Genomic DNA, 17,951 nt, shown 5'->3' on the forward strand with positions numbered 1-17,951 from the left:
TACCCAAGGTTGTACCTCATGCTGCTGCTGGACTTGGTAATGTGTAAGAGTCACTCACTTGTACTGCTTGTGAAGGAATGAAGGGATCATGGAGAGAAGCTGAGGCTTATCACTGTGAGAGGCCAGGGAAGGCCATTAGAGAAGGTTAAGCCTCAGCTGTATTTGATGGCCCAGGACTGAAGGGGTCATGCAAAGGATTTGAGGCTTAGCACCCTGAAGAGAGCCTATGAGAGGCTATTGGTGAAGCCTAGTTGGAGTGGAACACCCCAGTGTATTAGAGATGTCAGTACCATGGGATGATCACCAAGAACAGCAGCCATAGTGGAGTGGATCAACCTGAGCTTAGAGTGCTACAGAGGGCAGAGCTAGAAAAGTGATAACAGCCCTTAGGAGGAGTCCAAAAGATCAAGTGGAATCCCAGACACTGAAACAAGAAGCTGTAACATTGAAATTGCCTTGGAGACTCAAAAATATTAAAGATGCCAGAGCCATGGGATACATGCTGAGGAAAGCTGCTAACAGGGAGTGGAACCAGCCCAGGAGAAAGCAGTTTGTTGCAGTCAACAAAGATGAAAAAGGAGTGGATATCTGAAGACTGCTTTGACATCAGCCATGGAGATGCAGAGTTTGGAGTTGCCCAGCTGATTTCCTGCCTTGCTTTGGGGATTACAGTTAATTAAGTTGAATGAATCTCAGAAGAGACCTTGAACTTTGGACTTTTAACATTGTTGCGACTACTATAGACTCTGAGGACTTTGAAAGTTGGACTAAATGCATTTTGCATTATGCTATGTTAGTATGGCCCCCATAGACTCATGGTTTTGAACATGTCTATGGGGACCAGAGAGTGGAATGTGATGGTTTGTATATCCTTGGACCAGGGAGTGGCACCATCTGAAGGTGTGGCCTTGTTGGAATAGGTGTGACCTGGTTAGAATGAGTGTGTCACTGTGGGTGTGGGTATAAGATCCTCACCCTAGTTGCCTGGAAATCAGTCTTCCACTAGCAGCCTTTGGATGAAGACATAGAACTCTCAGCATATCCTGCGCCATGCCTGCCTGGATACTGCCATGCTCCCACCTTGATGATAATGGACTGAACCTCTGAACCTGTAAGCCAGCCCCAATTAAATGTTGTTTTTTTTTTATAAGACTTGCCTTGGTCATGTTGTCTGTTCACAGCAGTAAAACCCTAAGACAGTGTGTAAGTCCAAGATCAGACAGATTCACTATCAGCATCTTAAACCATTAAAGAACTAACAGCAATACTTCTCAAACTATTTCCAAAAACTAGAAAAAAGAACCACTACCAAATACATTTTATAAAGCTGGTATTACTATGATACCAAAAATCAGAGGACAGAACAAAAACTAGACCATTTTTCCTGATAAACACAAATGCAAAAAAATCTACAAAATACTTAACCAAATTTTAGAACACATAAAGAATACCCTGCCCCATGATCAAGTTGACTTTAACCCAGGGATGCCAAACAACATACTTCTAGAGCAGATATACCACGGACAGAAATCCTGTGATTATCTCAATAGCTGAAGTAAATGTCTTTACAAAGTTCAACATCCCTTCTTGGTAAGAGCACTGGAAAAAATGTGGATAGAAAAAAGAAATCTCCACATAAACATCTCCATATAAGCTATATGTAGCAAAACTATAACCAATTATAATAAATTATATAAATTACAATATATGTATATTATATTAATAATGCACAATTAATAATGATTGATTGATAATATAATAATATTATTAGAATATAATATATGAATAATATAATTAACAATATAATTATAATATAGAAATATATTATGATAAACCATAAAAAATCTCCACATAGGCTATATGTAGCAAACCTATAGCCAATTATAATAAATCATATAAATAACAATATATTTATATAACATATATTAATATATTAATAACATGTACTTACTAATTAATTGATGATACAATTATAATGTGTGATTATAATAAAATATATTAATAATATAGTAATATATAAGTATATTATAATAATCCATACAAAAATGTCCATATAGGCTATATGTAACAAACCTATAGACAATTATAATAAATCATATAAATTAAAATATATTTATATATTATCTATGCATATATTAATAATATATAATTAATACTTGATTGATAATATAATTATGATATGTGATATATAATATATTGATGATGTAATTAATAATTATAATATATAATTATATTATAATAAACCATATGAAAATTTCCATACAGGCTGTGTAGCAAACCTATAGCCAATTATAATAAATCACATAATTTACAATATATTAATATATTAATATAATTAATAATTAATGGATAATATAATCATAATGTGTGATTATGATATATTAATAATATCATTATAATATATAAGAATATTATAATAAACCATGTAAAATCTCCATATAGGCTATATGTAACAAACCTATAGCCAATTATAATAAATGGGGGAAAACTTAAAACATTGCTTCTAAAATCAAAAACAAGGTTATGTACTCTTTCCAATAGTATTTAATACAGTGATTAGAATCTTGCCTAGAAAGTAAGGCAAGAAAAAATAATAAAAATGATACAAATAGGGAAGGAAGAAGTCACATGATTTTAGTCATAGATAGCATAACCTGAAACCAAAAACCCTAGAAAACCTTCTAGAAAGCTCTTAGATCTGATGTATAAACTCAACAAAGTAATAGGATGTATAGTCAACATGCAAGAACTCTTTGGTTTTTCTATACCAATAATATAATTAATAACATAATTACAATATAAAAATATATTATGATAAAGGACAAGTAAATCGGGAGGGGATAATCCCATTCATTCCAGATTCTTAAAGGGAAAGGAAGAGCTGGGCCTGGTGCTTTGTGCTGTGATAGTTGCAGCATTCAGAAAGCCAATACAAGGAAAACTGCTGTGACTTGGGAGCCAACCTGGGCTGCATTGTGAATACCAAGCCATCTAGTCTAAAAAAATAAAATACCTAAGAATAAATCTAACCAAGGTGATGAAAACTGAAAAACATTGCAAAAAGAAACCAAACACATGAAAATGGGAACATTTCCTACTTCTTAGATTAGCATATTAAGATTGTGAAAATGGCACTTTTGCCAGAAGCAGTCTGCAAGGTTAATATAATTCCCATTAAAAATTCCAATGCCATTCTTCACAGAACTAGAAAGAAAAAACTCAAAATTCATATTTAAATACAAAAGATCTCTGATTTTCCACAGCAATTCTAAACAGAAAAACAATGGATAGATGTATCACAATACTCAGTTTAAAATTCCACTAAAATGCCAGGCAGTGATGGTGCATGTCTTCAATCCCAGTACTTGGGAGTTAGATGCCAGTGCATTTCTGAGTTCAAGGCCAGCCTGGTCTACAGAGTGAGTTCCAGGACAACCAAGGCTACACAGAGAAACCCTGCCTCAAAAAAGAATAAAAGAACAACAACAACAAATCCAGTAAAGAGCTATAGTAACAGTCATGTGCTGGCACACACACACACACACACACACACACACACAAAAAAAAAAATCCGAGAACAGAATAAAGGATGCAGAGATAAACCCACACAGCTACAGCCATTTTGTTTTGACATCGCTGTTAAAAGTATGCATTGAAGAAAAAGAAAATCTCTTCAAGAAATGAAAATAAAATAGAAATGTTGATGTGGATAATCCCAGTAATTTGGGAGGTAGAGGCAGGAGAAAAGGGGATTCAAGATCATTCTTGGATACATAGCCTGTCCCCAAAACCCAAACCCCAAACAGGAAAGTAAACAAACTAAAGTGGAAATATAAATGGTGCTGGCAAAATTGGGTATTTATATGAAGAAGAACAAAACTAAAACTGTGTCCCTCACTCTGCCCAAAACTAGTCAAAATGGATCCATGGCCTTAAGATGACACTTGAAACCCAAACTGCTAGAGGAAAATAAAATTACAATATCCCATTTTAAGCACAAGCAAGGAGTTTCGGAAAAGGACACCAAATCAGTAAACTAGGTGGGGAGGGAGGTCATGTTAAGTGAAGTAAGCTTAGTTCCTTACTGTCTCAGGTCTAAGAGAATTTAAATTAGTCACATATACCTCAAAAAATAATTCAAGAATTGACAAATGACATTACATGACATTAAAAGACTCCTGTCTCCAAAGGAAACAAGTGGCAAAGGAGAATGAAGAGGCAGCCTACAGGACCAAAAAAAATTAAAAAATATATAAGTAATAACTTTGCCAACCACATTTATAAAAATATTAATCTGTACAATTTATAAAGAACCTCAAAATTTAAGGACAATTATCTAATCACTGAGTTAATTAATTAATGAGTTAATAGATAATACTCAAACAACACATACAAGTCACGAATAAATACATGAAAATCATTCAACATACTTAGCTATCAGAGGGAGACAAATTAAAGCTAAATTGAGATCTAACACCAGTCAGAACAGTTACTATCAAACAAATAGCAACAAATACTGGTGAGTATGTGGGGAAAAACATTATTAATTGCTGGATAAAAACCAAACTACTTCTGGGCAGTGGTGGCACATGCCTTTAATCTCGCACTAGGGAGGCAGAGGCCTTTAGCTCTCTGTGAGTTTCAGGCCAACCTGTCCTACAGAGAAAGTTTCTGGACAGCCAGGGCTACAAGGAGAAACCCTGCCTCAAAGAAGGAAGGAAGAAAGAGAAAAAGACAATCAAAGGAAACCAAACTAGTACAGTCGCTATAGAAATTGCTGTTTTGGAGGTTAAATTTTTAAAAAGTAACCAAAAGGTAATAATATTGAAGTTAAAACTGTTATGTTAGAACTACCATATGAAATAGGCACACCAGTGAATTTATACATAAATTTTCTTCACTATTTATACATACATACCACATGTATAAACTATGGAGTTTCGTGCAGCTATAAAGAAATAAAATTTTCATTAAGCTGGATGGCACTGAGTCCTTAGGTCTGGCCCGTGAAAGTTTGACCATGCTCTAGTGAGAAAGTACATAAGCAATGCAAACTGGACTTTTTTTTGGGGGGGGGATGGGGGACAGAATGCTGGGGGCAGACCTAGGAGTACTAGGAAGAGACTTTGCTTGGGGTTCGTGACATGAAATTTCCAAATAATCGATAAAATATGAAAAAAACTGGACGAACTATAAATCATCAGATTGTTAAGAGTGATAAATCCAGATCCTTCCCACCTAGGATCTGAGGCAACCTAAACCACAGTCACAAAGAAACTGGCCCATCTTTATGCAGCTGGTCAGCTTGGCTACCTCGCACTCAGGCCATGCACCTTTTGTTTTTGTTTTATTTTTTAATGCCCCCTCCGTGTTCCCGATCTAGCCATTTGTTTTATTTTTAGTTATCTTGTGTGTCCACACTGTCAAGGGCGAGCCTTGTGTCCATGGAGATCAGAGTACGACTTACCTAAGACAGTTTGTTCTTTCCTGCTATGGTGGATTCCAGGGAGAGAGGTCCTCGTGTCACGCTCTCCTAGCAGCCACTTTTACCCTCTGAGACATCTCCAGGCTACTGGGCTACCTCAACCTACCAAACAATGCAGTTTGAATCCTAAAGTTAGTAAAGTCACGGGCTTCATTTAAGTCAAAGTCTGCGTTTACCTTAACTCCGCAGTACTGTCCGCCTGCCTCCAAGGCTCCTTCTCTGACTAAAAAACGACCCCACACGCTCCACTCCACTCCACTCCACACATCGCCTCCCGACTCTGTCTCCTTCCCAAATCCCAGAAGCAACCACACCTACCCGCTGTCCACCATCCAGTCGCCACTCAGTCCTCAGCAATGACGACGATGCAGGAGCCACCAGCTTCCCAGCCTTCTTCCAGCTTCAACTCTGACAGGGACTCTCCTGTCTCAGGCACCTCAGGAACTGATGCTGGGGGGCGGGGGGGGGGCGCTAAAAACTAGTTTCTTTCCTCCTAGACCTGACTGGTCCCTTGCGTCACCTTCCGCTCTGGAACATCAGAGCTCCTCAGACCAGGCATATACCAGCTGGCCTCAGTTAACCCTGAGGCAAAGTCATTAAGTAAGTAGGTTTTGAAGACTTCTCCAGAAATATCTCCCCTCATCAGTAAAGGGGTCCGAGTTCTGGAGCTAAGAAGGGTCTGGCCCAATAGTCACACAGACTTAACAGCTTTCCTGTGCGAATCTGAGCCTGCTCAGGGCTTGGGTACAGCAATAAAAATCACCTAGCCTCTCCTGATAAGGATCTACCACCTGAGGATAGAAAGAAGTCCCTCTCCCTGCCACCAGCCATCCAGCCATCCAGATCTCTGCTTTACACTTACTTGTAGGTGACTGGCTGTCATCACAGCGGGCTTGGACTGAGTTCCCTGTGGCTTCCTCAGCTTCTCTTGCCTTTTGAAGCGAAAAGTGAGCCCGCGTAACTTCAGGAGTCACTCATTGCGCATGCGCCTTCTGTAGCCGAAGTGACCTTGTGAATGTCCACTGAAGGGGGCTGAGCTAGTGGGGTCAACGAAAGGTCAGACTCAGCCTTTCTAAGTCTCTAACTGCCTGATGGTGTTTTCCTCTCCGGAAGATGAAGGTACACACGCAGGGGCCTCAGGAAAAACCTTTTAATACTTTCACCAAATGTGTGCTTTGCTATCACTTCTCTAAAATTTTCTTTACTACTTGTTGATTTTATTTTTAAAAGGAGCCCTCCAACAGAAAATTCTGGTGGGGAAGATCTAATATTTTTAGCCCTTCTTTCCACCTGTAAATGTTTCCCCAGTAACCCATGCCTTTTTTTTTCTCCAGAATTGAAGGTATAATTAAGGAGTTCTTTAGTTTGCTAACAATTTCCAAAGTGGCCATTTTGAACCATAATGGACTTTAGCACACAGGGTGAGCTGACACTGTGTTTGTCTTTATGGAGGGGAAGTGGACAGATCTCCTTAAATCCCTAAGGCCCCTTTACAACAGTTGGGAAAACTTTACTCATTTATCTCTGAATTGAATGAAAAGATGCATTTTCAATAAAAAGTATTTTCCCAAAAATGTAGATGTTAGTACAAAGTACTCATAAACTGATTTTTTTAAGAATCATATTGTATACAGAGGACAAATATGAAAGGTTTTCAAAATGAGAAGAGTTTCATTTTGCAGTATGGTAAAGACCCTAGAGTTAATAATCAAGAACACAGAACACAACACATAGCAGATAAAAGTACAAAGGACACTCAAATAGACAGGCAGGCATAAAATTAGTGAATGTAAGGAACTTTTTAATGGAGAACATATCCTCCCCATTCTCCATGAGAACAAAATGGAATCCCTATTGACTCCGATTACTTAGAGTAGGAATTCATCCAGCATCCTTTCTCTTCCACTTGATTAGAGCTGACTCAAACCTGCCAAGATTCCAGGGCAGGAAAAATAGACTTCCTCATCCACTTAGGTATGTGTGTTTCCAGTTAGTGTTACAGATGATCACATGTTTAGACAACTAAAATAGAGCACATCTATTCTAGTACAGTTCTGGAAGGCAGAAAGTGTAAAAATCAAGGGGCTGGCTAGTTTTACTAGTGCCTGGCATTATGTTTGGCAACCTGTAGGTTGTGAGTCCTTGTGACACTTTCACAGGAGTTGTCTAAGACTATCGGTATGTCAGATATTTATGTTAAAATTAATAACAGTAGGAAATTACAGTTATGAAGTAGCAAAAAAATAATTTTATGGTTGGAGCTCCCCACAGCATAAGGAAGTATATATATGAAGGAGCTGCAGCATTAGGAAGGTGGAGAACCACATACTGGAAGCTTGAAAACAGAAAGCCTGGTGTGCCTCCCACCCTGGACTTGGCATCAGTCTAAGATCTGCTTCTGACACTGATTGCCTTGTTTCCTTTTGTTTCTTGTGATCATATGGGGATAACCTAGATAGTATAGTCAAAGGCCTTATGAGGTCATGTTCAGAGTCCGTTTTGTGAAACTATGTGTAGTAGTATATTTAGGACAGGGCTGTCTTTGAGACCAATGCTCTTCTGCATGCCTGTGTGTGATTTGCTTCCTTTTTTTTTCTTTTGGTTTTTCCAGGCAGGGTTTCTCTGTGTAGCCCTGGTCTCATTCTGTAGACCAGGCTGGCCTCAAACTCAGAAATTTGCCTGCCTCTGCCTACCAAATGCAGGGATAAAAGGCATGTGCCACCGCACATGGCTTCTTTGATTTTTTTATTCTGCTATTAACTTTTTGTTCCCCAGTTGGTTTATTTTATTTTATTAGATAATTTCTTTATTTACATTTCAAATGTTATCCCCTTTCCTGGTTTCCCCTCCGAAAACCCCCTATCCCTTCTCTCCTCCTCCTACTTACCAACCAACCCACTCCTGCTTCCCTGTCCTGGCATTTCCTTACACTGGGGTATCCATCTTTCTCAGGACCAGGAGTCTCTCTTCTCACTGGTGTCCAACTAGGCCATCCTCTGCTACATATTCGGCTGGAGCTACGGGTCCCTCCCTGTGTACTCTTTGGTTGGTCTTTTTTTATTGGATATTTTCTTTATTTACATTTCAAATGTTGTCCATTTTCATAGGTTCCCACCCTCCCAGAAACCCCTATCCCATGCCTTCTCCCCCTGCTTCCATGAGGGTGTTCCTCGACCCATGTACCTACTCCCACCTCCCAGTGTGGTGGCTAGCAAGGTTAAATCTCAGACTCCTCATCATTCAACAGCGTATTGGGGATCCTGCAGCTGATGGGGAAAAGATGACCAAATTCTGGGCATTGCAGGGTACCCTCCAGTACATCCATCTTAAGCCACATGCAGGTGCATCTTCCACAAAAGCATCTCTTCCTGTTCATAGCTGTCACTTGGCTCTTTGTTTACCTCAGCCAAGATTGTGGTGTCTGCTGCCTGCACAAGCACTGCCCACTTCATTTTGTGGATCATCTGTGCCATGGAGTCAGGGTTGAATTCCACAGGGTTGATGCAGATTTCGGTGGCCTGCAGGCGCTATGGAAAGACAAGCAGGCCCATGCCCCGCCGATGTGAGCTTAGGATATTGTAGGTAGGCAGCTTCATGTTGTCACATTGGAGGTCTGGACACGACTTATATTTTTTTCCATTTTTTATTAGGTATTTAGCTCATTTACATTTCCAATGCTATACCAAAAGTCCCCCATAGCCACCCACCCCCACTCCCCTACACACCCACTCCCCCTTTTTGGCCCTGGCGTTCCCCTGTACTGGGGCATATAAAGTTTGCGTGTCCAATGGGCCTCTCTTTCCAGTGATGGCCGACTAGGCCATCTTTTGATACATATGCAGCTAGAGTCAAGAGCTCCGGGGTACTGGTTAGTTCATAATGTTGTTCCACCTATAGGGTTGCAGATCCCTTTAGCTCCTTGGGTACTTTCTCTAGCTCCTCCATTGGGAGCCCTGTGATCCATCCATTAGCTGACTGTGAGCATCCACTTCTGTGTTTGCTAGGCCCCGGCATAGTCTCACAAGAGACTGCTACATCTGGGTCCTTTCTATAAAATCTTGCTAGTGTATGCAATGGTGTCAGCGTTTGGATGCTGATTATGGGGTGGATCCCTGGATATGGCAGTCTCTACATGGTCCATCCTTTAATCTCAGCTGCAAACTTTGTCTCTGTAACTCCTTCCATGGGTGTTTTGTTCCCAATTCTAAGGAGGGGCATAGTGTCCACACTTCAGTCTTCATTTTTCTTGAGTTTCATGTGTTTAGCAAATTGTATCTTATATCTTGGGTATCCTAGGTTTTGGGCTAATATCCACTTATGAGTGAGTACATATTGTGTGAGTTCCTTTGTGAATGTGTTACCTCACTCAGGATGATGCCTTCCAGGTCCATCCATTTGAATAGGAATTTCATAAATTCATTATTTTTACTACCTGAGTAGTACTCCATTGTGTAGATGCACCACATTTTCTGTATCCATTCCTCTGTTGAGGGGCATCTGGGTTCTTTCCAGCTTCTGGCTATTATAAATAAGGCTGCTATGAACATAGTGGAGCATGTGTCCTTCTTACCAGTTGGGGCATCTTCTGGATATATGCCCAAGAGTGGTATTGCTGGATCCTCTGGTAGTACTATGTCCAATTTTCTGAGGAACCGCCAGACTGATTTCCAGAGTGGTTGTACAAGCCTGCAATCCCACCAAAAATGGAGGAGTGTTCCTCTTTCTCCACATCCACGCCAGCATCTGCTGTCACCTGAATTTTTGATCTTAGCCATTCTGACTGGTGTGAGGTGGAATCTGAAGGTTGCTTTGATTTGCATTTCCCTGATGATTAAGGATGTGGAACATTTTTTCAGGTGCTTCTCTGCCATTCGGTATTCCTCAGGTGAGAATTCTTTGTTCAGTTCTGAGCCCCATTTTTTAATGGGGTTATTTGATTTTCTGAAGTCCACCTTCTTGAGTTCTTTATATATGTTGGATATTAGTCCCCTATCTGATTTAGGATAGGTAAAGATCCTTTCCCAATCTGTTGGTGGTCTTTTTGTCTTATTGACGGTGTCTTTTGCCTTGCAGAAACTTTGGAGTTTCATTAGGTCCCATTTGTCAATTCTCGATCTTACAGCACAAGCCATTGCTGTTCTGTTCAGGAATTTTTCCCCTGTGCCCATATCTTCAAGGCTTTTCCCCACTTTCTCCTCTATAAGTTTCAGTGTCTCTGGTTTTATGTGAAGTTCCTTGATCCACTTAGATTTGACCTTCGTACAAGGAGATAAATATGGATCAATTCACATTCTTCTACATGATAACAATCAGTTGTGCCAGCACCAATTGTTGAAAATGCTATCTTTCTTCCACTGGATGGTTTTAGCTCCATTGTCGAAGATAAAGTGACCATAGGTGTGTGGGTTCATTTCTGTGTCTTCAATTCTATTCCATTGGTCTACTTGTCTGTCTCTATACCAGTACCATGCAGTTGTTATCACAATTGCTCTGTAGTAAAGCTTTAGGTCAGGCAGGGTGATTCCACAAGAGGTTCTTTTATCCTTGAGAAGAGTTTTTGCTTTCCTAGCTTTTTTGTTATTCCAGATGAATTTACAAATTGCTCCTTCCAATTCGTTGAAGAATTGAGTTGGAATATTGATGGGGATTGCATTGAATCTGTAGATTGCTTTTGGCAAGATAGCCATTTTTACAATTTTGATCCTGCCAATCCATGTGCATGGGAGATCTTTCCATCTTCTGAGATCTTCTTTAATTTCTTTCTTCAGAGACTTGAAGTTTTTATCATACAGACCTTTCACTTCCTTAGTTAGAGTCACGACGAGATATTTTATATTATTTGTGACTATTGAGAAGGGTGTTGTTTCCCTAATTTCTTTCTCAGCCTGTTTATTCTTTTATAGAGAAAGGCCATTGTCTTGTTTGAGTTCATTTTATATCCAGCTACCTCACCGAAGCTGTTTATCAGGTTTAGGAGTTTTCTGGTGGAAGTTTTGGGGTCACTTATATATACTATCATATCATCTGCAAAAAGTGATATTTTGACTTCCTCTTTTCCTACTTGTATCCCCTTGATCTCCTTTTTTTGTCGAATTGCTCTGGCTAATACTTCAAGTACTATGTTGAAAAGGTAGGGAGAAAGTGGGCAGCCTTGTCTAGTCCCTGATTTTAGGGGGATTGCTTCCAGCTTCTCTCCATTTACTTTGATGTTGGCTACTGGTTTGCTGTAGATTACTTTTATCATGTTTAGGTATGGGCCTTGAATTCCTGATCTTTCCAAAACTTTTATCATGAACGGGTGTTGGATCTTGTCAAATGCTTTTTCTGCATCTAACGAGATGATCATGTGGTTTTTGTCTTTGAGTTTGTTTATATAATGGATTACATTGATGGATTTTCGTATATTAATCCATCCCTGCATCCCTGGAATAAAACCTACTTGGTCAGGATGGATGATTGCTTTAATATGTTCTTGGATTCGGTTAGTGAGAATTTTATTGAGGATTTTTGCATCGATATTCATAAAAGAAATTAATCTGAAGTTCTCTATCTTTGTTGGATCTTTCTGTGGTTTAGGTATCAGAGTAATAGTGGCTTCATAAAATGATTTGGGTAGAGTACCTTCTACTTCTATTTTGTGAAATAGTTTGTGCAGAACTGGAATTAGATCTTCTTTGAAGGTCTGATAGAACTCTGCACTAAACCCGTCTGGTCCTGGGCTTTTTTTTGGCTGGGAGACTATTAATGACTGCTTCTATTTCTTTAGGGGATATGGGACTGTTTAGATGGTCAACTTGATCCTGATTCAACTTTGGTACCTGGTATCTGTCCAGAAATTTGTCCATTTCGTCCAGGTTTTCCAGTTTTGTTGAGTATAGCCTTTTATAGAAGGATCTGATGGTGTTTTGGATTTCTTCAGGATCTGTTGTTATGTCTCCCTTTTCATTTCTGATTTTGTTAATTAGGATTTTGTCCCTGTGCCCTTTAGTGAGTCTAGCTAAGGGTTTATCTATCTTGTTGATTTTCTCAAAGAACCAACTGCTCCTTTGGTTAATTCTTTGAATAGTTCTTGTTTCTACTTGGTTGATTTCACCCCGGATATTGATTATTTCCTGCCGTCTACTCCTCTTGGGTGAATTTGCTTCCTTTTTTTCTAGAGGTTTTAGATGTGTTGTCAAGCTGCTAGTATGTGCTCTCTCCTGTTTCTTCTTGGAGACACTCAGAGCTATGATTTTCCCTCTTAGAAATGCTTTCATTGTGTCCCATAGGTTTGGGTATGTTGTGGCTTCATTTTCATTAAACTCTAAAAAGTCTTTAATTTCTTTCTTTATTCCTTCCTTGACCAAGGTATCATTGAGAAGAGTGTTGTTCAGTTTCCACGTGAATGTTGGCTTTCCATTATTTATGTTGTTATTGAAGATCAGTCTTAAGCCATGGTGGTCTGATAGGATACATGGGACAATTTCAATATTTTTGTATCTGTTGAGGCCTGTTTTGTGACCAATTATATGGTCAATTTTGGAGAAGGTCCCATGAGGTGCTGAGAAGAAGGTATATCCTTTTGTTTTACGATAAAATGTTCTGAAGATATCTGTCAGGTCCATTTGTTTCATAACTTCTGTTAGTTTCACTGTGTCCCTGTTTAGTTTCTGTTTCCACGATCTATCCATTGATGAAAGTGGTGTGTTGAAGTCTCCCACTATTTTTGTGTGAGGTGCAATGTGTGCTTTGAGCTTTACTAAAGTGTCTTTAATGAATGTGGCTGCCCTTGCATTTGGAGCGTAGATATTCAGAATTGAGAGATCCTCTTGGAGGATTTTACCTTTGATGAGTATGAAGACTCCCTCCTTGTCTTTTTTTTTTTTTTAAGTTTTAATTTTTTTTTTCCATTTTTATTAGGTATTTAACTCATTTACATTTCCAATGCTATACCAAAAGTCCCCCATATCCACCCACCCCCACTCCCCTGCCCACCCACTCCCCCTTTTTGGCCCTGGAATTCCCCTGTACTGGGGCATATAAAGTTTGCAAGTCCAATGGGCCTCTCTTTCCAGTGATGGCCGACTAGGACATCTTTTGATATATATGCAGCTAGAGTCAAGAGCTCCGGGGTACTGGTTAGCTCATAATGTTGTTCCACCTATAGGGTTGCAGATCCCTTTAGCTCCTTGGCTACTTTCTCTAGCTCCTCCATTGGGAGCCCTATGATCCATCCATTAGCTGACTGTGAGCATCCACTTCTGTGTTTGCTGGGCCCCGGCATAGTCTCACAAGAGACAGCTACATCTGCGTCCTTTCAATAAAATCTTGCTAGTGTATGCAATGGTGTCAGCGTTTGTATGCTGATTATGGGGTGGATCCCTGGCTATGGCAGTCTCTACATGGTCCATCCTTTCATCTCAGCTCCAAACTCCGTCTCTGTAACTCCTTCCATGGGTGTTTTGTTCCCAAATCTAAGGAGGGGCATAGTGTCCACACTTCAGTCTTCATTCTCCTTGAGTTTCATGTGTTTAGCAAATTATATCTTATATCTTGGGTATCCTAGGTTTGGGGCTAATATCCACTTATCAGTGAATACATATTGTGTGAGTTTCTTTGTGAATGTGTTACCTCACTCAGGATGATGCCCTCCAGGTCCATCCATTTGGCTAGGAATTTCATAAATTCATTCTTTTTAATAGCTGAGTAGTACTCCATTGTGTAGATGTACCACATTTTCTGTATCCATTCCTCTGTTGAGGGGCATCTGGGTTCTTTCCAGCTTCTGGCTATTATAAATAAGGCTGCTATGAACATAGTGGAGCATGTGTCCTTCTTACCTGTTGGGGCATCTTCTGGATATATGCCCAGGAGTGGTATTGCTGGATCCTCCGGTAGTACTATGTCCAGTTTTCTGAGGAACCGCCAGACTGATTTCCAGAGTGGTTGTACAAGCCTGCACTCCCACCAACAATGGAGGAGTGTTCCTCTTTCTCCACATCCTCGCCAGCATCTGCTGTCACCTGAATTTTTGATCTTAGCCATTCTGACTGGTGTGAGGTGGAATCTCAGGGTTGTTTTGATTTGCATTTCCCTGATGATTAAGGATGTTGAACATTTTTTCAAGTGCTTCTCTGCCATTCGGTATTCCTCAGGTGAGAATTCTTTGTTCAGTTCTGAGCCCCATTTTTTAATGGGGTTATTTGATTTTCTGAAGTCCACCTTCTTGAGTTCTTTATATATGTTGGATATTAGTCCCCTATCTGATTTAGGATAGGTAAAGATCCTTTCCCAATCTGTTGGTGGTCTTTTTGTCTTATTGACGGTGTCTTTTGCCTTGCAGAAACTTTGGAGTTTCATTAGGTCCCATTTGTCGATTCTCGATCTTACAGCACAAGCCATTGCTGTTCTGTTCAGGCATTTTTCCCCTGTGCCCATATCTTCAAGGTTTTTCCCCACTTTCTCCTCTATAAGTTTCAGTGTCTCTGGTTTTATGTGAAGTTCCTTGATCCACTTAGATTTGACCTTAGTACAAGGAGATAAGTATGGATCGATTCGCATTCTTCTACACGATAACAACCAGTTGTGCCAGCACCAATTGTTGAAAATGCTGTCTTTCTTCCACTGGATGGTTTTAGCTCCCTTGTCGAAGATCAAGTGACCATAGGTGTGTGGGTTCATTTCTGGATCTTCAATTCTATTCCATTGGTCTACTTGTCTGTCTCTATACCAGTACCATGCAGTTTTTATCACAATTGCTCTGTAGTAAAGCTTTAGGTCTGGCATGGTGATTCCGCCAGAAGTTCTTTTATCCTTGAGAAGACTTTTTGCTATCCTAGGTTTTTTGTTATTCCAGACAAATTTGCAAATTGCTCCTTCCAATTCGTTGAAGAATTGAGTTGGAATTTTGATGGGGATTGCATTGAATCTGTAGATTGCTTTTGGCAAGATAGCCATTTTTACAATGTTGATCCTGCCAATCCATGAGCATGGGAGATCTTTCCATCTTCTGAGATCTTCTTTAATTTCTTTCTTCAGAGATTTGAAGTTTTTATCATACAGATCTTTCACCTCCTTAGTTAGAGTCACGCCAAGATATTTTATATTATTTGTGACTATTGAGAAGGGTGTTGTTTCCCTAATTTCTTTCTCAGCCTGTTTATTCTTTGTATAGAGAAAGGCCATTGACTTGTTTGAGTTTATTTTATATCCAGCTACTTCACCGAAGCTGTTTATCAGGTTTAGGAGTTCTCTGGTAGAATTTTTAGGGTCACTTATATATACTATCATATCATCTGCAACAAGTGATATTTTGACCATTTGCTTGGAAAATTGTTTTCCAGCCTTTCACTCTGAGGTAGTGTCTGTCTTTTTCCCTGAGATGGGTTTCCTGTAAGCAGCAGAATGTTGGGTCCTGTTTGTGTAGCCAGTCTGTTAGTCTATGTCTTTTTATTGGGGAATTGAGTCCATTGATATTAAGAGATATTAAGGAAAAGTAATTGTTGCTTCCTTTTATTTTTGTTGTTAGAGTTGGCATTCTGTTCTTGTGGCTGTCTTCTTTTTGGTTTGTTGAGGGATTATTTTCTTGCTTGTTCTAGGGCGTGATTTCTGTCCTTGTATTGCTTCTTCTGTTATTATCCTTTGAAGGGCTGGATTCGTGGGAAGATATTGTGTGAATTTGGTTTTGTCGTGGAATACTTTGGTTTCTCTATCTATGGTAATTGAGAGTTTGGCCGGGTATAGTAGCCTGGGCTGGCATTTGTGTTCTCTTAGTGTCTGTATAACATCTGTCCAGGCTCTTCCGGCTTTCATAGTCTCTGGTGAATAGTCTGGTGTAATTCTGATAGGCCTTCCTTTATATGTTACTTGACCTTTCTCCCTTACTGCTTTTAATATTCTATCTTTATTTAGTGCATTTGTTGTTCTGATTATTATGTGTGGGAGGAATTTCTTTTCTGGCCCAGTCTATTTGGAGTTCTGTAGGCTTCTTGTATGATCATGGGCATCTCTTTCTTTATGTGTGGGAAGTTTTCTTCTATTATTTTGTTGAAGATATTAGCTGGCCCTTTAAGTTGAAAATCTTCATTCTCATCAATTCCTATTATCCGTAGGTTTGGTCTTCTCATTATGTCCTGGATTTCCTGAATGTTTTGAGTTAGGATCCTTTTGCATTTTGTATTTTCTTTGACTGTAGTGTCGATGTTCTCTATGGAACCTTCTGCACCTGAGATTCTCTCTTCCATTTCTTGTATTCTGTTGCTGATGCTCACATCTATGGTTCCAGATCTCTTTCCTAGGGTTTCTATCTCCAGCGTTGCCTCGCTTTGGGTTTTCTTTATTGTGTCTACTTCCCTTTTTAGTTCTAGTATGGTTTTGTTCATTTCCATCACCTGTTTGGATGTGTTTTCCTGTTTTTCTTTAAGGACTTCTACCTGTTTGGTTGTGTTTTCCTGCTTTTCTTTAAGTGCCTGTAACTCTTTAGCAGTGCTCTCCTGTAATTCTTTAAGTGACTTATGAAAGTCCTTCTTGATGTCCTCTATCATCATCATCATGAGAAATGTTATTAAATCTGGGTCTAGATTTTCGGTTGTGTTGGGGTGCCCAGGACTAGGTGGGATGGGAGTGCTGCGTTCTGATGATGGTGAGTGGTCTTGATTTCTGTTAGTAGGATTCTTACATTTGCCTTTCGCCATCTGGTAATCTCCGAAGCTAGCTGTTATAGTTGTCTCTGTTAAGAGCTTGTTCTTCAGGTGACTCTGTTAGCCTCTATAAGCAGACCTGGGAGGGTAGCACTCTCCTTAGTTTCAGTGGGCAGAGTATTCTCTGCAGGCAAGCTCTCTTCTTGCAGGGAACGTACCCAGATATCTGGTATTCGAACCGGACTCCTGGCAGAAGTTGTGTTCCACTCAACAGAGGTCTTAGGATCCTGTGTGGAATCCTGTGTGGGTCCTTGCGGGTGTCAGGCGACTCCGCTGGCAAGGTACCCCAGTGCTCAAGTGGAGTGGAAGGGACTTGTGCCCCAGGTCAGGCCCGGGTAGTCTGCTTCCCTATTTACCACAGTCTCAGGCGATTGGATTGGGGCAGGCACTGTGTTCCACTCACCAGAGGTCTTAGGATCCCATGGGGAATCCTGTGTGGGCCCTTGCGGGTGTCGGGCGACTCCGCTGGCAAGGTAGCCCGGGGCTCGAGTCAGGACTTATATTTTTTATCATTCATTTTGGGATTTATTTATATTTTAAATGATAGTTCCCTTCCCAGTTTCCCTTCAACAAATCCCCATCTCATCCCCCATCTCCTCCCTTCCCCTTGGAAAAAGCTTAGTTTGTTTTCTACTTCCACATCACACTCCATCACTGAGTCAAATCAGGGCAGGAACCAATGTAGGAGCATAGGCAAGGTACATGAAGAAAGGCTGCTTATTGGCGTGCTTTCTCAGCACAGTTTTCTCAGCTTTTCTTCTTACAAAATTTAAAAACTTCTTTTAACT

At 40.0% G+C, this 17,951-nt stretch overlaps 1 protein-coding gene, 1 long non-coding RNA gene and 1 pseudogene across 2 annotated transcripts in view; 1 reads left to right on the forward strand and 2 right to left on the reverse strand.

Annotated features, from left to right (window-relative positions):
* Nucleotides 1-17,951, forward strand: part of 3830403N18Rik (RIKEN cDNA 3830403N18 gene) — a 314,245-nt gene that overhangs the window by 127,106 nt on the left and 169,188 nt on the right. The gene's annotated exons all lie outside the window — the stretch shown is intronic.
* Gm35487 lies at nucleotides 5,546-6,409 on the reverse strand. Its single transcript, XR_386931.1, has 3 exons — nucleotides 6,348-6,409; nucleotides 5,804-5,935; nucleotides 5,546-5,587 (listed from the first exon to the last, which is right to left on the reverse strand). It is a non-coding gene; the product is annotated as a predicted gene, 35487 (long non-coding RNA).
* Nucleotides 8,703-9,081, reverse strand: Gm46669 (annotated as a pseudogene).

Source organism: Mus musculus, chromosome X, assembly GCF_000001635.26.
Source record: "Mus musculus strain C57BL/6J chromosome X, GRCm38.p6 C57BL/6J".
In the NCBI taxonomy this organism is placed as follows: domain Eukaryota; kingdom Metazoa; phylum Chordata; class Mammalia; order Rodentia; family Muridae; genus Mus; species Mus musculus.